The sequence below is a fragment of the Entelurus aequoreus genome, linkage group LG04 (genome assembly GCF_033978785.1).
Source record: "Entelurus aequoreus isolate RoL-2023_Sb linkage group LG04, RoL_Eaeq_v1.1, whole genome shotgun sequence".
NCBI lineage: Eukaryota > Metazoa > Chordata > Actinopteri > Syngnathiformes > Syngnathidae > Entelurus > Entelurus aequoreus.
In genome coordinates, this window is record NC_084734.1 from 13,926,060 (window position 1) to 13,953,134 (window position 27,075).

Consider the following 27,075-nt stretch of genomic DNA (forward strand, 5'->3'; position numbering starts at 1 on the left):
CCCGGACAGCCCCGCAAAAGAGGACATGTCCGGTGAAAAGAGGACGTATGGTCAGTCTATCCTAGCCCGGTCGCTGCTAGCATGCTAGCAGCGGAGTTTCTTAAATGCCTCAAATGTCCGTCATTTTGAGTATGGTTTACACAACGTGCAGTACGCTACTTAATATGTCCGTATGGAAACTTGTTCGGTACACCTCCGCACCGAACCGAAACCCCCGTACCGAAACGGTTCAATACAAATACACGTACCGTTACACCCCTACCATCCACACAAGTGTACTTTCTAAACTGTCTGTCTACACACAAACATACACCTGCTGCAATGCACATTTTGTCCAATCAGAAGCCTGCAAAAAGCAGCAATATCTGACTTGGTGGCATTACACCTCCTATTATGTTTATTTTGATCTACTTTAAGACGTACAGTGACACGTTACATACACTTGTAAAGAACATAATTTCATGGCTGTCTTGAGTTTCTAATCATTTCTACAACTCTTGACATCACATGGACAAAGATGAGACCTTCCGGAGGAAAGTTCTGTGGTCAGATGAAACAAAAAATTGAGCTGCTTGGCCACAATACCCAGCAATATGTTTGGAGGAGAAAAGGTGAGGCCTTTAATCCCAGGAACACCATTCCTACCGTCAAGCATGGTGGTGATAGTATTATGCTCTGAGCCTGTTTTGCTGCCAATGGAACTGCTGCTTTACAGAGAGTAAATGGGACAATGAAAAAGGAGGATTACCTCCAAATTCTTCAGGACAAGCTAAAATCATCAGCCCGGAAGTTGGGTCTTGGGCGCAGTTGGGTGTTCCAACAGGACAATGACCCCAAACACACGTCAAAACTGGTAAAGGAATGGCTAAATCAGGCTGGAATGAAGGTTTTAGAATGGCCTTCCCAAAGACATTACTTAAACGTGTGGACAATGCTGAAGAAACAAGTCCAACACATTTAGCTCAACTGCACCAATTTTGTCAAGAGGAGTGGTCAAAAATTCAAGCAGAAGCTTGTGGATGGCTACCAAAAGCGCCTTATTGCAGTGAAACTTGCCAAGGGACATGTAAGCAAATATTAACATTGCTGTATGTATACTTTTGACCCAGTACATTTGCTCACATTTTCAGTAGACCCATAATAAATTCATAAAAGAAGCAAACTTCATGAAGGTTTTTTGTGACCATCAAGTATGTGCTCCAATCACTACAAACATAAGAGTTGTAGAAATGATTGGAAACTCAAGACAGCCATGACATTATGTTCTTTACAAGTGTATGTAAACTTTTGACCACGACTGTACATCGTCTTTAAAAGCAGCATGCACGTGCACACACGGCCCTGGGAACATTATTAAAGAGTGAATGTGCTGCTGAAAGCAAACACTGACAGAATTATAACATGTTTATCAACATGGTGATGTGTTACATGTGCAGTGAAGTGTACATTATTCCTAAAATCAGCACACACTATCCAGCTACCTTCATAACAATATGTAATATGTACAATATACACACTGCAAGTATATACATCATGTAGTAACAGACACCTTCATAACAATATGTAATATGTACAATATACACACTGCAAGTATATACATCATGTAGTAACAGACACCTTCATAACAATATGTAATATGTACAATATACACACTGCAAGTATATATATGATGTAGTAACAACAGACACCTTCATAACAATATGTAATATGTACAATATACACACTGCAAGTATATATATGATGTAGTAACAACAGACACCTTCATAACAATATGTAATATGTACAACATACACACTGCAAGTATATATATAATGTAGTAACAGACACCTTCATAACAATATGTAATATGTACAATATACACACTGCAAGTATATATATAATGTAGTAACAGACACCTTCATAACAATATGTAATATGTACAATATACACACTGCAAGTATATATATAATGTAGTAACAACAGACACCTTCATAACAATATGTAATATGTACAACATACACACTGCAAGTATATATATAATGTAGTAACAGACACCTTCATAACAATATGTAATATGTACAATATACACACTGCAAGTATATATATAATGTAGTAACAGACACCTTCATAACAATATGTAATATGTGCAATATACACACTGCAAGTATATACATCGTGTAGTAACAGACACCTTCATAACAATATGTAATATGTACAATATACACACTGCAAGTATATACATCGTGTAGTAACAGACACCTTCATAACAATATGTAATATGTACAATATACACACTGCAAGTATATATATAATGTAGAAACAGACACCTTCACAACAATATGTAATATGTACAATATACACACTGCAAGTATATATATAATGTAGTAACAGACACCTTCATAACAATATGTAATATGTACAATATACACACTGCAATTATATATATATATATATATGTATATATAATGTAGTAACAGACGCCTTCATAACAATATGTAATATGTACAATATACACACTGCAAGTATATACATCGTGTAGTAACAGACACCTTCATAACAATATGTAATATGTACAATATACACACTGCAAGTATATACATCGTGTAGTAACAGACACCTTCATAACAATATGTAATATGTACAATATACACACTGCAAGTATATATATAATGTAGAAACAGACACCTTCACAACAATATGTAATATGTACAATATACACACTGCAAGTATATATATAATGTAGTAACAGACACCTTCATAACAATATGTAATATGTACAATATACACACTGCAATTATATATATATATATATATATGTATATATAATGTAGTAACAGACGCCTTCATAACAATATGTAATATGTACAATATACACACTGCAAGTATATATATGTAATTTATAGGTGTGAATGAATGATGGGTTTTTAACATGTAAAGCGACTTTGGGTACTTAGAAAAGCGCTATATAAATCCCAGGTATTATTATTATTATATAATGTAGTAACAGACACCTTCATACAATATGTAATATGTACAATATACACACTGCAATTATATATATATATATACATATATATATATATATATATACATATATATATATATATATATATATATATATATATATATATATATATATATATATATATATATATATATATATATATATAATGTAGTAACAGACACCTTCATAACAATATGTAATATGTACAATATACACACTGCAAGTATATATATAATGTAGTAACAGACACCTTCATAACAATATGTAATATGTACAATATACACACTGCAAGTATATATATATATATATATATATATATATATATATATATATATATATATATATATATATATATATATATATATATAATGTAGTAACAGACACCTTCATAACAATATGTAATATGTACAATATACACACTGCAAGTATATATATAATGTAGTAACAGACACCTTCATAACAATATGTAATATGTACAATATACACACTGCAATTATATATATATATATATATATATATATATATATATATATATATATATATATATATATATATATATATATAATGTAGTAACAGACACCTTCATAACAATATGTAATATGTACAATATACACACTGCAAGTATATACGTATATATAAAGTAGTAAGAGACACCTTCAAACCAATATGTAATATGTACAATATACACACTGCAATTATATACATATAATGTAGTAACAGACACCTTCATAACAATATGTCATATGTACAATATACACACTGCAAGTATATATATAATGTAATAACAGACACCTTTATAACAATTTGTACAATATACACACTGCAAGTATATGTATAATGTAGTAACAGACACCTTCATAACAATATGTAATATGTACAATATACACACTGCAAGTATATATATAATGTAGTAAAAGACACCTTCATAACCATATGTAATATGTACAATCTACACACTGCAATTATATATATATAATGTAGTAACAGACACATTCATAACAATATGTAATATGTACAATCTAATCTACACACTGCAAGTATATATATAATGTAGTAACAGACACCTTCATAACAATATGTAATATGTACAATATACACACTGCAATTATATATATATATATATATATATGTATATATAATGTAGTAACAGACGCCTTCATAACAATATGTAATATGTACAATATACACACTGCAAGTATATATATGTAATTTATAGGTGTGAATGAATGATGGGTTTTTAACATGTAAAGCGACTTTGGGTACTTAGAAAAGCGCTATATAAATCCCAGGTATTATTATTATTATATAATGTAGTAACAGACACCTTCATACAATATGTAATATGTACAATATACACACTGCAATTATATATATATATATATATATATATATATATATATATATATATATATATACATACATATATATATATATATATATATATATATATATATATATATATATATATATATATATATATATATATATATATATATATATATATATAATGTAGTAACAGACACCTTCATAACAATATGTAATATGTACAATATACACACTGCAAGTATATATATAATGTAGTAACAGACACCTTCATAACAATATGTAATATGTACAATATACACACTGCAATTATATATATATATATATATATATATATATATATATATATATATATATATATATATATATATATATATATATATATATAATGTAGTAACAGACACCTTCATAACAATATGTAATATGTACAATATACACACTGCAAGTATATACGTATATATAAAGTAGTAAGAGACACCTTCAAACCAATATGTAATATGTACAATATACACACTGCAATTATATACATATAATGTAGTAACAGACACCTTCATAACAATATGTCATATGTACAATATACACACTGCAAGTATATATATAATGTAATAACAGACACCTTTATAACAATTTGTACAATATACACACTGCAAGTATATGTATAATGTAGTAACAGACACCTTCATAACAATATGTAATATGTACAATATACACACTGCAAGTATATATATAATGTAGTAAAAGACACCTTCATAACCATATGTAATATGTACAATCTACACACTGCAATTATATATATATAATGTAGTAACAGACACATTCATAACAATATGTAATATGTACAATCTAATCTACACACTGCAAGTATATATAATGAAGTAACAGACACCTTCATAACAATATGTAATATGTACAATATACACACTGCAAGTATATATATAATGTAGTAACAGACACCTTCATAACAGTATGTAATATGTACAATATACACACTGCAAGTATATATATAATGTAGTAACAGAAACCTTCATAACAATATGTAATATGTACAATATACACACTGCAAGTATATATATAATGTAGTAACAGACACCTTCATAACAATATGTAATATGTACAATATACACACTGCAAGTATATATATAATGTAGTAACAGACACCTTCATAACAATATGTAATATGCACAATATACACACTGCAAGTATATATATAATGTAGTAACAGACACCTTCATAACAATATGTAATATGTACAAAATACACACTGCAAGTATATATATATAATGTAGTAACAGACACCTTCAAACCAATATGTAATATGTACAATATACACACTGCAAGTATATATATATAATTTAGTAACAGACACGTTCGTAACAATATATAATATGTACAATATACACACTGCAAGTATATATATAATGTAGTAACAGACACGTTTGTAACAATATATAATATATGTACAATATACACAATGCAAGTATATATATAATGTAGTAACAGACACCTTCATATGTAATATGTACAATATACACACTGCAAGTATATATATAATGTAGTAACAGATACGTTTGTAACAATATATAATATGTACAATATACACATTGCAAGTATATATATAATGCAGTAACAGACACCTTCATAACAGTATGTAATATGTATAATATACACAATGCAAGTATATATATATATACATATATATATATACATATATATATATATATATATATATATATATATATATATATATATATATATATATAATGTAGTAACAGACACCCTTATAACAATATGTAAAATGTACAATATACACACTGCAAGTACATATATAATGTAGTAACAGACACCTTCATAACAATATGTAAAATGTACAATATACACACTGCAAGTACATATATAATGTAGTAACAGAAACCTTCATAACAATATGTGATATGTAAAATCTACACACTGCAAGTATATATATAATGTAGTAACAGACACCTTCATAACAATATGTAATATGTACAATATACACACTGCAAGTATATATACAATGTAGTAACAGACACCTTCATAACAATATGTAATATGTACAAAATACACACTGCAAGTATATATAATGAAGTAACAGACACCTTCATAACAATATGTAATATGCACAATAAACACACTGCAAGTATATATATAGTGTAGTAACAGACACCTTCATAACAATATGTAATATGTACAATATACACACTGCAAGTATATATATAATGTAGTAACAGACACCTTCATAACAATATGTAATATGTACAATATACACACTGCAAGTATATATACAATGTAGTAACAGACACCTTCATAACAATATGTAATATGTACAAAATACACACTGCAAGTATATATATATAATGTAGTAACAGACACCTTCAAACCAATATGTAATATGTACAATATACACACTGCAAGTATATATATATAATTTAGTAACAGACACCTTCATAACAATATGTAATATGTACAATATACACACTGCAAGTATATATATAATGTAGTAACAGACACCTTCATAACAATATGTAATATGTACAATATACACACTGCAAGTATATATATATAATGTAGTAACAGACACGTTCGTAACAATATATAATATGTACAATATACACACTGCAAGTATATATATAATGTAGTAACAGACACGTTTGTAACAATATATAATATGTACAATATACATATTGCAAGTATATATATAATGTAGTAACAGACACGTTTGTAACAATATATAATATATGTACAATATACACAATGCAAGTATATATATAATGTAGTAACAGACACTTTCATAACAATATGTAATATGTACAATATACACACTGCAAGTATATATATAATGTAGTAACAGACACCTTCATGTCATGATCCGTGGGCCGGATCATGTTTTTGTGTTTTCTGTTAGTTTTGGACTCCTTTTGTTATTGCTTGTGCACCTGTGAGTTTGTTTCGTCACCATGGTTAGTTATTATTTTCACCTGCCACTTGTGTTCCCGACGCGCACCTGTTTGCCATCACTGACACTATTTAAACCTGCCTTTTTGTTCACTCGGCCTGTTCTCCTTGTTTGCGGTAAGCATCAGTCACGTTTTTTGTATTTCATGTTCCCGACTCTTGTGCTCAGTGTTAGCCTTAGCTTCCCGTGCGTTCGGCACGCTTTTCCTTTGCCTGTTTTTCTGTTTGGCTATGTTTTATGTTAATTAAACCATCTCTTACCTTCACGTTTTTGTCCGGAGTGTTCGTGTTGCACTGGAGGAACGATCCCGCACAAATATGCGACCCCCACGTGACACTTCATAACAATATGTAATATGTACAATATACACACTGGAAGTATAAATATATATATAATATAGTAACAGACACCTTCATAACAATATGTAATATGTACAATATACACACTGGAAGTATATATATATATTGTAGTAACAGACACCTTCATAACAATATGTAATATGTATAATATACACAATGCAAGTATATATATAATGTAGTAACAGACACCTTCATAACAATATGTAAAATGTACAATATACACACTGCAAGTACATATATAATGTAGTAACAGACACCTTTATAACAATATGTAAAATGTACAATATACACAATGCAAGTACATATATAATGTAGCAACAGAAACCTTCATAACAATATGTAATATGTACAATCTACACACTGCAAGTATATATATAATGTAGTAACAGACACCTTCATAACAATATGTAATATGTACAATATACACACTGCAAGTATATATATAATGAAGTAACAGACACTTTCATAACAATATGTAATATGCACAATATACACACTGCAAGTATATATATAATGTAGTAACAGACACCTTCATAACAATATGTAATATGTACAATATACACACTTCAAGTATATATATAATGTAGTAACAGACACCTTCATAACAATATGTAATATGTACAATATACACACTGCAAGTATATATATAATGTAGTAACAGACACCTTCATAACAATATGTAATATGTACAATATACACACTTCAAGTATATATATAATGTAGTAACAGACACCTTCATAACAATATGTAATATGTACAATATACACACTGCAAGTATATATATATAATATAGTAACAGACACCTTCATAACAATATGTACAATATTTTCTGTATTTTCGTCATGTTAATCATCGCCTGAACTAATTCCTCTGCGCATTTATTTCCGTTTCCATAGCAGCGCACAGCCGACATCTGGCAACAACTGCGTGTTCCTACTTCTGGAAACAAAGGCGTTTTTTGTTTTGTAATCACGGCAGACTCGGTAACAGACAACAAAGACGACTATTTTTGGACAAATGAGGATTCACAACCTTATCTTTTTGAGTCTGAATGAACGGAGGATGCTGCTTATAGAAATTGAGGAGGGTGAGACGTTGGAGCAGACCAAAGCCGATACAGTGAGGTGCAAGCGACTCTAAACTGCAAATGTGGAATTTAGAGATAAGCTATTTTGAGATAAATGGAGTGCTTAACCCAAATAAAGCAGAAAAAAATGTCCCCGACCAGCTGGACCAAAGAGACAACTGTCCATCGAGTGAGTCACTTTACTCTCAATCAACCAAACAAAACATGAAATAATACTTTACAGATACTGTAATATGATTGTTCATGGTTTTCACTCAGTACAGATTGGTGTTCTATCACATTGTTGTGCATTACAAACTCAAACGCACTTTGTGTTGTTGTAGAAGCTAGCTTATCTCTTGCTGTAGTTGGCTTTTACGGCTAATACCGTAGCACACCGAGGTGTTACTACGATAGAGAGAGAGTTCTTAAGTGTTCGCTTCTACAAAAACAATGTTGCTACTGCTTGGTTATTATTCAGGTAACGGAACGTAAATGATGTATTGTTGGCGGTTTTTGAATGCATTTTTAAAGTAATTTAGAAGTAGAATTGCATTGCTAGCTATCTAGAATGAGCAGATACTAACATGCTCGAATGCAAAAACAAACCAAAAACCTTTGTCTTCTTCTCTCTCATAAGGATTGTGAATGATAGGCAAAAATTCCCCTCAAAAAAGTGCAGTTCCCCTTTAAATACTACCATGAATACAAGAGACATTAACGTCTCTTACCCCATTAGGGAATGACATACCCCAATCTAAACTTGTATAAACACTTAACTGTCTGAGCAGTGAGCTATTCAATTATGCACATCCAACCTAATCTCTGTGCGCTCTAAATACAGTGATCGATATGTATTCAGAGGAATAGGACACAGAGGTGACTTTACGGTGCGTTCAAGGACCGGTGAACAGAGTAGGACACCACGACGCCAGCCAGAAGACTTATCAGTGAAGCGTAAGAAACAACAACTAGTGGATTTTCTAACAGCGGGTCTATTTTATTTATTTAAAATACATTCAAACATGTTAGTGTGTGTACGAGTATTTGTTGAATACATTCAAAAATATCGCGAAAATGATAAACCTGATCATTTTGGTCACAATAACCGTGATATGACATTTTTATATAGTGTCATACCGAGATGTGTCCTATGATCAGGGATACTACGGCGGCCTATTTTGTGTTCATGAACAATCGTTTCGTCCTAAACACGACACGTAGAAGTCTTCTATTCCAATCCTATGAACAAACTAGGGTTGTACCCATACCAATATTTTGGTACTGGTACCAAAATGTATTTGATACTTTTCTAAATAAGGTGGACCACAAAAAAATGTCTTTGTCTTTATTGTAACAAAAAGTCTTAGGGTACATGAAACATATGTTTATTATCGTCATTTAGTCCTTAAATAAAATAGTGAACATACTAGACAACTTGTCTTTTAGTAGTAAGTAAACAAACAAAGACTCCTAATTAGTCTGCTGACGTATGCAGTAACTTATTGTGTCATTTATCTACCTATTATTTTGTCTACTTTATTAAGGACAAACTGTAGAAATGTATTATTAATCTACTTGTTCATTTACTGTTAATATCTACACTTCTGTTAAAATGTAACAATCACTTATTCTTCTCTTCTTTGATACTTTACATTAGTTTTGGATGATACCACACATTTAGGTATGGATCCGATACCAAGTAGTTACAGGATCATACATTGGTCATATTCAAAGTCCTCATGTGTCCAGGGATGTATTTACTGGGTTTATAAACATAATATGAATGTTTTTTAAAGGAAAAAAGATTCTGTGATGATCAATCAATCATTCAATTAAAGTTTATTTATATAGCTCTTAATAACAAGTGTGGGGGGGTTGGGGGCGTGGTTATTTACAGCTAGAATTCACCAACTCGAGTATTTCATATATATTTCATACATTATATATATATATATATATATATATATATATATATATATATATATATATATATATATATATATATATATATATATATACACATATATATACATATACACATATATATATACACATATACATACATATATATATACATATATATATATACATATATATATACATACATACATACATACATACATACATACATACATACATACATACACACATATATATATATATATATATATATATATATATATATATATATATATATATATATATATATATATATACATATATATATATACATATATATATACATACATACATACATACATACATACATACATACATACATACATACATACATACATACATACATACATACATACATACATACATACATACATACATACATACATACATATATATATATATATATATACATACATATATATATATATATATATATATATATATATATATATATGTATGAAATACTTGACTTTCAGTGAATTCTAGCTATATATATATATTTTTTTTTTTTACATAGAAAAAAATAAAAATACTTGAATTTCAGTGTTCCAGTGGCTATCCATTAGATGGCAGTATTGTCCTGTTTAACTTCTCCGTTCATGATGAGTATATCATTTCGGCCGCCATGTCTGTAATTTCCTCGTTCTTCTGCTTCGTCTCCTTGTTGTGTGCGCAGTTGTGCACTCTATAAAAGCCCTAAATGTTATGACGTCTTTGGGCAGGCAAGCTGTTTATTTTGAGGGAAAGCGGACGTGAGAACAGGCTGTCCCCACTCAGTCTCAGGTCCGCATTGAGCTGGAGGTGGCGTGGCCTCCAGCTCCGGCTGAATACCGGGAGTTTGTCGGGAGAAAATCTCTGCCGGGAGAGGCGCTGAATATCGGGATTCTCCCGCTAAAAACAGGAGGGTTGGCAAGTATGTAGTACAACCCTAAAACAAACAATTTTAAACCAGAAAGAAGGATGGTTATTAGGGATGTCCCGATCCGATATTGATATCGGAAATCAGTCCGATATTAGCCAAAAAAGTGAATATCGGATTTTATCGGACTGAATCTAAAAACTCCGATATAAGCGCTCCGATATAAGCTGTCCATTTACCGCTGCAGCATGTCTATAATAGGTGACTCAGGTTTGATCACACTCCAACACAGTAGGTGGCGGCAGTGCCCCTTAATTAACGTTGGTGCCGGCCGCGGAAGAAGAGCGTCTCTGATCCAGCATGCACAGCCCACATGATCACAACAACGACAACGCGTGTGCTTGCAGCAAATGTCGGCTGTGTGGAAGTATTTTAACCTAAACTCGGACAAAGACGTTGCCGCTAAATGCAACATTTGTCAGGCGCAAGTGTCCCGTGGAGGGACAGAACCGGGAAGGTTCAATACAAGCAACCTCATCGCACATTTGAAAAAAACACCGCAAAAAAAAACACGAGGATTTTCGCGGGAGCTGCAAGGCGAAGCAACAAACCTCTGGCTCGCTTCAGCAACCCGCGCTGGCCGAAAGCTTTGCAAGACGTGACAAACTACCACGGGACAGCAAAAAGGCAATGGCCATAACAGAAAAGATAGCCCAGTTTATTTTGCTTGATGACCAGCCCCTGTCGGTGGTGAGTAATGTCGGGTTTAATAACGCTTAATGGAGCACCTCGAACCTCGCTACATTATTCCTAGCCGCCACTACATTGTAGACAAAACTATACCCCCGATGCACGAAGAGGTTAAAAAAGTACACAGCATGCCGAAATGCTTATCTTCTTAAAAAAAAATCTCCACATTATGCTCGGACTGCAGAAAGTGGAGAAGGAGGAGGAGGAGTAGTGAGGGTAGTCAGCACTGACTGATTATTTGTTTTATGCTCTTGTTATTAGAGTGATATGTTGAATGTGTTTACACTATTCTTCAGTGAAGACTAAGAGTAATTACTACATTGTTTTGGGCACAGTCAGTCAGTGAAACTGGAGCTGTGAACTCTTAACTTAGAGCAGTTGGACAGTGGACAATATTGTGTTGTTTTTGTCCCTGCCCACAGTTGTTTCCAACATACACTACCGTTCAAAAGTTTGGGGTCACCCAAACAATTTTGTGGAATAGCCTTCATTTCTAAGAACAAGAATAGACTGTCGAGTTTCAGATGAAAGTTCTCTTTTTCTGGCCATTTTGAGCGTTTAATTGACCCCACAAATGTGATGCTCCAGAAACTCAATCTGCTCAAAGGAAGGTCAGTTTTGTAGCTTCTGTAACGAGCTAAACTGTTTTCAGATGTGTGAACATGATTGCACAAGGGTTTTCTAATCATCAATTAGCCTTCTGAGCCAATGAGCAAACACACTGTACCATTAGAACACTGGAGTGATAGTTGCTGGAAATGGGCCTCTATACACCTATGTAGATATTGCACCAAAAACCAGACATTTGCAGCTAGAATAGTCATTTACCACATTAGCAATGTATAGAGTGTATTTCTTTAAAGTTAAGACTAGTTTAAAGTTATCTTCATTGAAAAGTACAGTGCTTTTCCTTCAAAAATAAGGACATTTCAATGTGACCCCAAACTTTTGAACGGTAGTGTATGCTGACAGTAAAAAAATAACTGAAGTGAACTTGAATTGTTTGCACTTTAAAACGTTTTTTTTTTGTTTTTTTTTTAAATTGGATTTAATTAGGTTATTTTTCAGGGTCTTCTAATTTATTTTTAATTTATTCTATTCAATTGTATAATTATGTTGGTATTAGTGGTTATTTTGCACTCTAAATATAACATTTTGTTTTTATTGGATTTGTTAAAGTAATACTCTTATGTTGAAGGTTAAAATTTATGTAACCAATTGGTTAATAATAAATGGGTCAGTTTTTCCTATACCTACTCTTGCTGACTATTGTTTTCTGTTTTAACACTACAACATCAGTAACAGTAACATCACTTTATCAAGCCTTTTCTAACATTCCACACAACAAAATAAGGAATAAATATATGTATGATTCGTGCCTATATCGTATCGTATTGATATCGGTATCGGCCAATACTCAAGGCTACAATATCGGTATCGTATCGGAAGTGAAAAAGTTGTATCGGGACATCCTTAATGGTTATTAACAAATATTCTGCATTATCTGAGTCTTTTAGACATTGTGTCAAGAACATCCCAACAGAGTCAAAACTCATGTGCTTTCTTAGTCACTAAAAAAATGTCTAGCCGCCAGAGAAATCCTAAAACACTTTTTCATTTTAGATGAGGTAAAAGGGGAAAAAAAAGCCACACCTTTACATTATTAAAGTGCGGGGGTGGTAATATTTGCGTCTGACAACATTATAGCTTGCAGCAGTCTGTGTGGGGACCAGCCGACTGCTTTGTTTCACGGTGAGGTAACCAGCGAGTCTGTGGTCCAGGGTGCCACGCCGGACTTGGACCTACGCCATGTGTGAGATATTCAGCTAGCGGCCTCCAGCACCATCCATCCATCCATTTTCTACCGCTTGTCCCTTTCGGGGTGTCGGGGGGCGTCGCTGGAGCCTATCTCAGCTGAATTCGGGCGGAAGGCGGGCTACAGCCTGGACAAGTCGCCACCTCATCACAGGGCCAACACAGATAGACAGACAACATTCACACACTAGGGACGATACCAATATTTTGGTACCGGTACTAAAATTATTTCGATACTTTCCGGTTCTTTTCTAAATAAAGGGGACCACAAAAAATGTCATTATTGTCTTTATTTGAACAAAAAATCTTAGGGTACATGAAACTTATGTTTATTATTGTAATTTAGTCCTTAAATAAAATAGTGAACAAACAAACAAAGACTCCTAATTAGTCTGCTGACGTATGCAGTAACATATTGTGTCATTTATCTACCTATTATTTTGTCTACATTATGAGGGACAAACTGTAAAAAAATATTATTAGTCTACTTGTTCATTTACTGTTAATATCTGCTTATTTTCTGTTTTAACATGTTCTATCTACACTTCTGTTAAAATGTAATAATCACTTATTCTTCTCTTCTTTGATACTTTACATTAGTTTTGGATGATACCACACATTTAGGTATTGATGCGATACCAAGTAGTTACAGGATCATACATTGGTCATATTCAAAGTCCTCATGTGTCCAGGGATGTATTTACTGACTTTATAAACATAAAAGACATTTAAAAAAAAACAAAAGCTGATGTTGTGATGCCAAAAAATATCGTTGAATCATATTAGCATCGACTAGATACGTGCCTGTACTTGGTATCATTACAGTGGATGTCAGGTGTAGATCCACCCATGGCGTTTGTTTACATTGTGACGCTGGTGAGCTACGGTGTGTAGTGAAGCATGTTTAGCTATTCCTCGTCCTCCAGTGATAATGATACCTGTAAGAAACTCACTTTATTTGTCGCCATGGAGACGAGGATTAGTGATTTAGAAGTAGCTAAAGCACTGCCGATTGTGAATGGACGTTCGCCACTAGCTGTCATAAAGCACCTCTTCCTGAGGGTGTTTCAGTGTTATAACATCACCTTTATCGTCAGTTTTTCGGCCAAAATGCGTCTGTTCTCCCTTTTCTGTCTACACCCTGTTTCTGCTTGTAAGTACTCTGTGTGTGTGCGCTGCCGAACATGCTCCTCTGCTCATAAAACCAGCAATGTCATGACGTGATGACGACATGGGGCGAGGGGTGCGGGACCGGTACGTTTTAGAGACGGTATAGTGCCGAAAATGATTCATTAGTACCGTACAACCCTACTAGGGACCATTTAGTGTTGCCAATCAACCTATCCCCAGGTGCATGTCTTTGGAGGTGGGAGGAGCCTATCCCAGTGTTTCCCACACATTCATTTATTTGTGGCGGCCCACCACGAAAGAATTACGTCCGCCACAAATAAAAAAAATAAAAAAATTTTTTTATTTTTTTTGTCCTGTCCAGCTTCTCGGGCAAATCATATAGTTGATGTAGATGCCCATATAGGCTGTTCAGATTTACTTTACAAAAGAGAAGTGTAGGATACTTCTCTTGTTGCCTTATTTGTATTTGACCACTACTGTTTTCTGTTTATTTGTTACTGACTGTGGCAGGACACCTCTGCCTCTGTTTCACTTTATGTTGCTGGTAAATAATATGGTTTAAGTAGCAGGCTAAAGTTAAATTATTTAGTATGCACTAATTAAAGGGGCAGAGCTTTAAGAGACATTTTAGCTTTTATATTTTATAACATATTTTTTGTAAGAACCACAATTAATAAATATATTTCAGTGAATAACTTATTGTTCAAGTCTGTATATAAATATGTACATAAAGTGTTGTAATTATATTGTAAAATGGATGAATGGATGGATGGATGGACGTTTAAAACAAAACTGTTATTATTCATTAGTAAGTATACATTCTTTTAGCCTTTTTAGAGAAAATCATATCATTGTAGTAAATTATGCAAATTACTCGATGATGTCATGATGACCACGCCCATAGCCACGCCCCCATCGCCACAGGTATCTTGGCAGTTTATGGGAAACACTGTATCCCCAGGTGCATGTATTTGGAGGTGGGAGGAGCCTATCCCCAGGTGCATGTCTTTGGAGGTGGGAGGAAGTCGGAGTACCCGGAGGGAACCCACGCAGTCATGCAAACTCCACACAGAAAGATCCCAAGCGCAGGTTCGAACCCAGGACCTCCGTATTGTGAGGCGGACGCACTAACCCCTCCGCCACCGTTCTGCCCGGCCTCCTCCAGGACCAAACATCAAAATAAAAGCACCTGATATTGGCCTTGACAGCTCACTGGGCGTAATGTGGGCAGGTATTGGCAGCCTGTCAGCGCAATGCGAGGAAGGAGTCCCTGAAAGGAATTCAAGGCCAATGAGACCTGACGCTCCTCGGCTACATTCAAAGTCAATCCTCCTCCACTTGGCGGTCTTTTCCATCGCATGTTTTCATCTTTTCCTAAGATGCTGAATGGAGAGCACATTATTGCCACGCTCACAAAGTGCCGCCATTCGTCACAATTAGCTCGACCTCCACCCCCATCGCCTCGGATCCTATTGAAATACTCCTTGGCGTCGCACGCTGAAGGCGACAGATACGAGTCTTGATGCGTCGGCGTCAGGAGTCGCACTTGCGTGTTCTAAGAGCGGCGAGCTTTAAGGGTCCTATTATATTCAAGCGCCGCCATTTGTCATGATGCGAGCGCTTATTGTCTGGCTGCTTTACGCCTGATTTACGAGCCGCGCTTAGAGGACATATTTAAACTAATGAACACACTCAGACACAGAGGGGGGACTCATTTGAAAGCTTCTGCAGGGATTTATCGGGTTCAGAGGTGGGGGCTCGTAGTAAACAGGATCCAACTTCTCTCATCTCCTCCTCCGCCCTCACTCTCTATTTCAGTGCTTTTCAACCACTGTGCCGCGGCACACTAGTGCGCCGTGAGATACAGTCTGGTGTGCCGTGGGAGATTATCTAATTTCACTTATTTGGGTTAAACCATGGGTGTCTAAAGTGCGTCCCGGGGACCATTTGCAGCCCGCAGCTAATCGTTTACCGGCCCACCACACATTCTGGAAATGCTATTGCAAACATTTTTAAATAATTTAAAAAAGTGGAATGAGGTGAAATCTCACGAGAGAAAGTTGCAATGTTGATACAAAGCTGCCATGCAGGCTGTTTTTTTTTCTTTTGTTTTTGTTTTTCTTTTTTTGCTATTGCTCCCCAAAAAAAATTGTTTTTCAAAAATGAATGTCATAATGAATTATTGGCATATTCAAGGCTCCAATTACTTAAATTATTCGGGGTTTCCCACACATTCATTTATTTGCGGCGGCCCGCCACGAAAGAATTACGTCCGCCACAAATAAAATAAAAAATTTAAAAAAATTTAAAATAAAAAAATATTTTTTTTATTTTTTTATTTATTTTAATTTTTATTTTTTTGTCCTCTCCAGTTTCTCAGGCAAATCATATAGTTGATGTAGATGCCCATATCGGCTGTTCAGATTTACTTTACAAAAGAGAAGTGTAGGATACTTCTCTTGTTGCCTTATTTGTATTTGACTTTATTAAATGTATTTACATTAGAAACACAACATGTGTATATAACAAAGGGTGCAAAGTCTGCAGGCAGTAGGAAACACATGGTTAAGTGTAGGGAGGAAAACTGATGGCAGTCTAAAGTTCAAGATTTTTGGAGCTCTTTCTTCAGTGGATCAGATGTTTGATGAAGTTCTGTGTCTATCTACCACCACTACAGTTTTCTGTTTATTTGTTACAGCACACCTCTGCCTCTGTTTCACTTTATGTTGCTGGTAAATAATATGGTTGTAGTAGTAGGCTAAAGTTAAATTATTTAGTATGCACTAATTAAAGGGGCAGAGCTTTGAGACAATTTAGCTTTTATATTTTATAAATGATAAATGGGTTATACTTGTATAGCGCTTTTCTACCTTCAAGGTACTCAAAGCGCTTTGACACTATTTCCACATTCCCCCATTCACACACTGATGGCGGGAGCTGCCATGCAAGGCGCTAACCAGCAGCCATAAGGAGCAAGGGTGAAGTGTCTTGCCCAAGGACACAACGGACGTGACTAGGATGGTAGAAGGTGGGGATTGAACCCCAGTAACCAGCAACCCTCCGATTGCTGGCCCGGCCACTCTACCAACTTCGCCACGCCGTCCCTAAGATATATTAGATATATATAGATATATAAGATATATTTTTTGTAAGAACCACAATTAATAAATATATTTCAGTGAATAACTTATTGTTCAAATCTGTATATAAATATGTACATAAAGTGTTGTAATTATATTGTAAAATGGATGGATGGATGGATGGATGGATGGACGTTTAAAACAAAACTGTTATTATTAATTAGTAAGTATACATTTTTTGAGCCTTTTTAGAGAAAATCAAATCATTGTAGTAAATTATGCAAATTAATCGATGATGTCATGGTGACCACGCCCATAGCCATGCCCCCACCGCCACAGGTATCTTGGCAGTTTATGGGAAACACTGATTATTCACTTTAAAATGTTTTTGTGGAAAATATTGCATATGTGGTTGCGGTATAAAAACAACGTTTTTTTGACAAAAGAGCATAAATCAACCAAAATAATAGTTCAAACGTAAAATTGACAGATATATCTGAGGTTGATCTCGTAACTTAAGTGCTGAAAGTAAAACAAATAATAATAAAAATGTATCACTTTATGAGTGGGAGACCTTTTAGATCCCAAAGATATTTAGTGGGATTTTATTTATCTTTTCACTGTGACTGATTACTCAGAAATAATAATACATTTAAATCAATGGTGTCCTGCATTATTGATCAAACATTGCTTTCTGAATGTTTTGGGCTGTGGGGGAAATACTGCATATTTCAGTTTTACTATGAAAAACAAAGTTGTCTTTGACAGAAAAGGCATAAAACCTTGTTTTTGTTTTACTTTATATCAACCTGAAGTTGATATAGAAATTTACTGTAAGCATTGCATTAAAAATTAAAATAATAATTAGACTTATTTTTAACAAGTTAATGACGGAGACTTATGGTTCCCGGGAGCCCTAAAGGTAAAAACAAAACAAAAAATCAATATATTTTGTTATGGTTTGAAAATGAAAAATTTCAAAGTGGCCCCCTCATGCTTTAATTTTTCCGTGTGCGGCCCTCAGTGGAAAAAGTTTGGACACCCCTGGGTTAAACATATTTTTTGCAAAGCAGTAATTATAGTCTGCAAATGATGTGTTGTTGTTGAGTGTCGGTGCTGTCTAGAGCTCGGCAGAGTAACCGTGTAATACTCTTTGTCCTGGGCATGACGTTAAAGTGCATCCGGCAGTGGAGGCTCCTCTATGGGGCACTAGGAGGTTAACCCCTTTACTACTGTTACCCCAGGTGGCCCTTGGCAAAGGCCTAGTACCTGACTGCCCCCTAGCCAGGGATACGGTGAAGACCTCAACGGCGGAGCAGGCGGAAGACGGTAGATTTAAGAACTACCACAACGGCTGCGATGGTGGAAGAAGGCTGCAGCAGAAAAGGGTCCCCAGTCGTCTTGGACTCCATGCCACTGGACCCTGACCCGATTCTGTCAATGATCGTGTGGTGACTGTCTGTGCACCAGTCTCCTCACGCACAGGCATCCTCCATAAAGGGATACCCCCCTACCAGGAGGATCGTCATACTCGTTCGATTGACCGCCGATGATGACTCTTCCATATCAGTAGGTAGCAGCCGGTAGCTAATTGCTTTGTAGATGTGGGAAACAGCGGGAGGTAGTGTGCAGGTAAAAAGATGTCTAATGCTTAAACCAAAAATAAACAAAAGGTGAGTGCCCCTAAGAAAAGCCATTGAAGCTTAGGGAAGGCTATGCAGAACGAAACTAAAACTGAACTGGCTACAAAGTAAACAAAAACTAAATGCTGGACGACAGCAAAGACTTACTGTAGAGCAAAGACGGCGTCCACAAAGTACATCCCAACATGACATGACAATCAACAATGTCCCCACAAAGAAGGATAAAAACAACTGAAATATTCTTGATTGCTAAAACAAAGTAGATGCGGGGAAATATCGCTCAATGGAAGACATGAAACTGCTACAGGAAAATACCCCAAAAAGACAAAAAGCCACCAAAATAGGAGCGCAAGACAAGAAGTAAAACACTACACACAGGAAAACAGCAAAAAAGTCCAAATAAGTCAGGGTGTGATGTGACAGGTGGTGACAGTACACCTACTTGGAGACAAGAGCTATAGTCATGCATGCTTGGTTATGGTGAAAAGTCCATCCATACATCCATTTTCTACCGCTTGTCCCTTTTGGGGTCGCGGGGGGTGCTGGAGCCTATCTCAGCTGCATTCGGGCGGAAGGCGGGGTACACCCTGGACAAGTCGCCACCTCATCGCAGGGCCAACACAAAGTCATATCCCACAATTGCGACGACGACTTTTTTACTGTCAAAAGAGTTTAGTTTTTTAATGATTTCCGCATTTTTTCAATGCAAAAAATGTGCCTTGGCTGAAAAAAGGTAGAAAAAGACTGCTCTATTTCAATCCCCAAGCCTCGCCTCCTGGGGGAACTTCTCTTCTTAAACAAAAGCCTCCACAAATCACCACCTTCTTGAATTGGCCGCACCTGTGAAGTTGTGGATACACCTCAGAATGTTCCTCCACCTTCCTTTCCTGAAGACATTCTGCACAAGCCTCCTCTATTCTTCCGGAGCTTCCCCTCCCTCTCGCTACTTTTTCTTCTGCGCTAATTTGGGTCCTGCCTGTAATTACTCTCCTGAACCGAAGCCGTCACATTTTTGTCTCCCACTCCTTTTGTCCATTCCACTCGTTTGTTAGAGTTTGGCCCAGAGACGATGGGCCGCCTACATCTCTGCACTTCCCCTGTCAGGGGCGGTTAGTCGCAGGTGAGTGAGGAGAAAGACCTGGAGGAGGTAAAGAGTAAAGGGCTGATGTCCCTGCCTACTTCCTGCCATATATTTTATCTGATAGCTCAGTCACAGCTCTTTTTATACCAAATATGTGTTATATGTGTTTTATGTCGCACGTTTGCACCAAGAAAAATTCCTAGTTTCTGAACCCGTACTCAAACAATGGCATAAAAACTGTTCTGATTCTGATATTTGTCTGAATTATAACAACATTCATCTATTTGTTAAACTTCTTCTTCTTCTCCAGATTTTGGCGCGCTCTACCTTCCACATTTTTCACCCGATTCAAACCCTTCTAAATTCAAACTGTTCAGCCTTTTCGGGAATGGCAGGCTTTCCCTTGACAAATACCAAAAATTCCCAGATTTCTCAGAATTCCAGGTTTTCCAGGACATTTTCCCCATTCAAAATGAATTGGCCATTTTTCAAACTTCCACCATTCCCACATTTTTCAACCGATTAAAACCATTCCACCTTCAACATATTCCACTCATCCTGGACATTCACACTAATATTTTTCCAACTTAAAAAAATTCCAAAAATTCACGTTTTTCCAAACCCTATTTTGACTCTTTTTTTTCCACATTTTTCAATCCACTTCAAAAGTTCTTAAAAAAAGAGAAAGTAGTTTTTCGAACTGGAAAAATTCCCGGTTGTCCTGAAATTCCAAAAATTCCTTAATACAAATTCTCAATTAAAAATGTTACTACTTCTACATTTCTCCACCGATTTGAAAAGTTCCTACACCAACCATTTCAACTCATTTTCCCAAAAATTCCCACTTTTCCCAAAATTCTATGAAATTCCCATTGAAATTAATAAGCAATTTTTCAAAGTTCCACAATTGCCACATTTTTCACCCGATTAAACCCTTCTAACTTCAAACTGTTCAGCCTTTTCGGGAATGGCAGGCTTTCCCTTGACAAAAACCAAAAATTCCCAGATTTCTCAGAATTCCAGGACATTTTCCCCATTCAAAATGATTTGGCCATTTTTCAAACTTGCACCATTCCCACATTTTTCAACCGATTAAAACCATTCCACCTTCAACATATTCCACTCATCCTGGACATTCACACTAATATTTTTCCAACTTAAAAAAATTCCAAAAATTCCCGTTTTTCCAAACCCTACTTTGACTCTTTTTTTCCACATTTTTCAATCCACTTCAAAAGTTCTTAAAAAAAGAGAAAGTAGTTTTTCGAACTGGAAAAATTCCCGGTTGTCCTAAAATTCCAAAAATTCCTTAATACAAATTTTCAATTAAAAATGTTACTACTTCTACATTTCTCCACCGATTTGAAAAGTTCCTACACCAACCATTTCAACTCATTCAGAACATTTTCCCAAAAATTCCCACTTTTCCCAAAATTCTATGAAATTCCCATTGAAATTAATAAGCAATTTTTCAAAGTTCCACAATTGCCACATTTCTCACCCGATTAAACCCTTCTAACTTCAAACTGTTCAGCCTATTCGGGAATGGCAGGCTTTCCCTTGACAAATACCAAAAATTCCCAGATTTCCCAGAATTCCAGGTTTTCCAGGACATTTTCCCCATTCAAAATGAATTGGCCATTTTTCAAACTTCCACCATTCCCACATTTTTCAACCGATTAAAACCATTCCACCTTCGAAATATTCCCTCATCATGGACATTCAAACTATTAGTTTTCCAACTTCAAAAAATTCAAAAAATTTCCGTTTTTTCAAACCCTATTTTGATTCTTTTTTTCAACATTTTTCAACCCACTTTAACCGTTCTTAAAAAAAGAGAAAGTAGTTTTGAGCTGGAAAAATTCCTGGTTGTCCTGAAATTCCAAGAATTCCTTAATACAAATTCTCAATTAAAAATGTTACTACTTCTACATTTCTCCACCAATTTGAAAAGTTCCAACACCAACCATTTCAACTCATTCAGAACATTTTCCAAAAAAATTCCCACTTTTCCCAAAATTCCCAAATTTCAGTGAAATTCCCATTGAAATTAATAAGCAATTTTTCAAAGTTCCACAATTCCCACATTTTTCACCCGATTAAACCCTTCTAACTTCAAACTGTTCAGCCTATTCGGGAATGGCAGGCTTTCCCTTGACAAATACCAAAAATTCCCAGATTTCCCAGAGTTCCAGGTTTTCCAGGACATTTTCCCCATTCAAAATGAATTGGCCATTTTTCAAACTTCCACCATTCCCACATTTTTCAACCGATTAAAACCATTCCACCTTCAAAATATTCCCTCATCATGGACATTCAAACTATTAGTTTTCCAACTTCAAAAAATTCCAAAAATTCCAGTTTTTTCAAACCCTATTTTGATTCTTTTTTTCAACATTTTTCAACCCACTTCAACCGTTCTTAAAAAAAGAGAAAGTAGTTTTCGAGCTGGAAAAATTCCTGGTTGTCCTGAAATTCCAAGAATTCCTTAATACAAATTCTCAATAAAAAATGTTACTACTTCTACATTTCTCCACCAATTTGAAAAGTTCCAACACCAACCATTTCAACTCATTCAGAACATTTTCCCAAAAATTCCCACTTTTCCCAAAATTCTATGAAATTCCCATTGAAATTAATAAGCAATTTTTCAAAGTTCCACAATTGCCACATTTTTCACCCGATTAAACCCTTCTAACTTCAAACTGTTCAGCCTATTCGGGAATGGCAAGATTTCCCTTGACAAATACCAAAAAATCCCAGATTTCCCAGAATTCCAGGTTTTCCAGGACATTTTCCCCATTCAAAATGAATTGGCCATTTTTCAAACTTCCACCATTCCCACATTTTTCAACCGATTAAAACCATTCCACCTTCAAAATATTCCCTCATCATGGACATTCAAACTATTAGTTTTCCAACTTAAAAAAATTCAAAAAATTCCCGTTTTTTCAAACCCTATTTTGACTCTTTTTTTCAACATTTTTCAACCCACTTCAACCGTTCTTAAAAAAATCATTTCAACTCATTCAGAACGTTTTCCAAAAAAATTCCCACTTTTCCCAAAATTCAATGAAATTCCCATTGAAATTAATAAGCAATTTTTCAAAGTTCCACAATTGCCACATTTTTCACCCGATTCAAACCCTTCTAACTTCAAACTGTTCATCCTATTCGGGAATGGCAGGCTTTCCCTTGAAAAATTCAAAAAAATCCCAGATTTCCCAGAATTCCAGGTTTTCCCGGCCATTTTTCCCCATTTAAAATGAATTGGCCATTTTTCAAACTTCCACCATTCCCACATTTTTCAACCGATTCAAACTACATTCCATTCATCTTGGACATTCAAACTATTATTTTTTCAAGTTCAAAAAAATTCCAGGAATTCCCAGAATTCCCGTTTTTTCCAACCCTTTTTTGACGCTTTTTTCTGGCGACTACTCCTTCCCCATTTTTTAACCCACTTCAACCGTTCCACCGTCCAAACCTTCTTAATCAGGACAAAAAACGAAGTTGTTTTTCCAACTGGGAAAATTCCTGTTTTTTCCGAAATTCCTTAATATAATTTCTCAATTAAAAATGTTACTACTTCGACATTTCTCAACCCATTTGAAAAATTCCAACACCAACCATTTCAACTCATCCAGAACATTCAAGTCTTTCAACATTTCCCCCCAAAATTCCCGCTTTTCCCAAATGTCCATGAAATTCCCATTGAAATGAATGGTGCATTTTTCAGAGTTCCACAAAGTTCCCACATTTTTCACCCGATTCAAAGCGTTCCAACTTCAAACTGTTCAGCCTATTCGGAAATTGCGGGCTTTCCCTTGACAAATTCCAAAAAAAAATTCAAACCTTTTTTTCACCCTTTTTTCTGTCGACTACTCCTTCCACATTTTTCAACCCACTTCAACAATTCCACTGACAAATCATTGCTCTTGATTAGGACAAAAAACTAAGTTGTTTTTTGAACTGGAAAAATTCCCAGTTTTCCCGAAATTTCAGGAATTCCTTAATACCATTTGTCAATTAAAAATGTTACTACTTCAACATTTCTTGACCGATTTAAAAAGATTAAACAACAGCCATTTCAACTCATTCAGAACATTCAAGTCTTTTAACATTTTCCCAAAAAATTCCCGCTTTTCTCAAAATCCCAAAATTTACAAGAAATTCCAATTGAAATGAATGGGACATTTTCAAACCTCCACATTTCCCACATTTTTCACCCGATTCAAAGCGTTCCAACTTAAAACTGTTCAGCCTATTCGGAAATCGCAGGCTTTCCCTTGACAAATTCAAAAACTTCCCAAATTTCCCAGAATTCCAGGTTTTCCGGGACATTTTTCCTATTCAAAATGAATTGGCCATTTTTCAAACTTCCACCATTTCCACATTTTTCAACCGATTCATTCCAAAAAACAACTTTGTTTTTCAGTATGAATCAGAACTGGAAAAATTTGCGCTTTTCCTGAAATTCCAGGAATTCCGTAATACCATTTTTCAATTCAACATTTCTAGACCGATTTGAAAAATTCCAACACCAACCATTCAGACCAGTCAAGTTTTTTTTTCACCATTTTCCAAAAAAAATTCAGCTTTTCCTGAAATTCCCACATTTTTGGGAAATTCCCATTGTAATCAATGGGACATTTTCCAAAGTTCCACAATTCCCACATTTTTTATGCGATTCAAACCAATCCAACTTCAAAATATTCAGCCTGTTCAGGAATTGTGTGCTCCCTTTCAACAATTCTAAAAAAAATCCCAGGATTTCAGTTCAACTTCAGCATTGGAGCATTCACACGCAATTCTTTCAGGAATTGCCTCATGTAGTTACCATTTGCTGCACACAACACAAGATATTGTGAGCCTAATGGAGGACAGGTGTAATGACGAGTACAAACCCCGTTTCCATAGGAGTTGGGAAATTGTGTTAGATGTAAATATAAACGGAATACAATGATTTGCAAATCATTTTCAACCCATATTCAGTTGAATATGCTACAAAGACAACATATTTGATGTTCATACTGATAAACTTTTTTGTGCAAATAATCATTAACTTTAGAAATTGATGCCAGCAACACGTGACAAAGAAGTTGGGAAAGGTGGCAATAAATACTGATAAAGTTGAGGAATGCTCATCAAACACTTATTTGGAACATCCCACAGGTGAACAGGCAAATTGGGAACAGGTGGGTGCCATGATTGGGTATAAAAGTAGATTCCATGAAATGCTCAGTCATTCACAAACAAGGATGGGGCGAGGGTCACCACTTTGTTAACAAATGCGTGAGCACATTGTTGAACAGTTTAAGAAAAACCTTTCTGAACCAGCTATTGCAAGGAATTTAAGGATTTCACCATCTATGGTCCGTAATATCATCAAAGGGTTCAGAGAATCTGGAGAAATCACTGCACGTAAGCAGCTATGCCCGTGACCTTCGATCCCTCAGGCTGTACTGCATCAACAAGCGACATCAGTGTGTAAAGGATATCACCACATGGGCTAAGGAACACTTCAGAAACCCACTGTCAGTAATTACAGTTGGTCGCTACATCTGTAAGTGCAAGTTAAAACTCTCCTATGCAAGGCGAAAACTGTTTATCAACAACACCCAGAAACGCCGTTGGCTTCGCTGGGCCTGAGCTCATCTAAGATGGACTGATACAAAGTGGAAAAGTGTTCTGTGGTCTGACGAGTCCACATTTCAAATTGTTTTTGGAAACTGTGGATGTCGTGTCCTCCGGACCCAAGAGGAAAAGAACCATCCGGATTGTTCTAGGCGCAAAGTTGAAAAGCCAGCATCTGTGATGGTATGGGGGTGTATTAGTGCCCAAGACATGGGTAACTTACACATCTGTGAAGGCGCCATTAATGCTGAAAGGTACATACAGGTTTTGGAGCAACATATGTTGCCATCCAAGCAACGTTACCATGGATGCCCCTGCTTATTTCAGCAAGACAATGCCAAGCCATGTGTTACATCAACGTGGCTTCATAGTAAAAGAGTGCGGGTACTAGACTGGCCTGTCTGTAGTCCAGACC

At 35.2% G+C, this 27,075-nt stretch overlaps 1 protein-coding gene across 1 annotated transcript in view; it reads right to left on the reverse strand.

The window, feature by feature from the left end:
• Positions 1 to 27,075, reverse strand: part of mrpl11 (mitochondrial ribosomal protein L11) — a 243,340-nt gene that overhangs the window by 112,674 nt on the left and 103,591 nt on the right. The gene's annotated exons all lie outside the window — the stretch shown is intronic.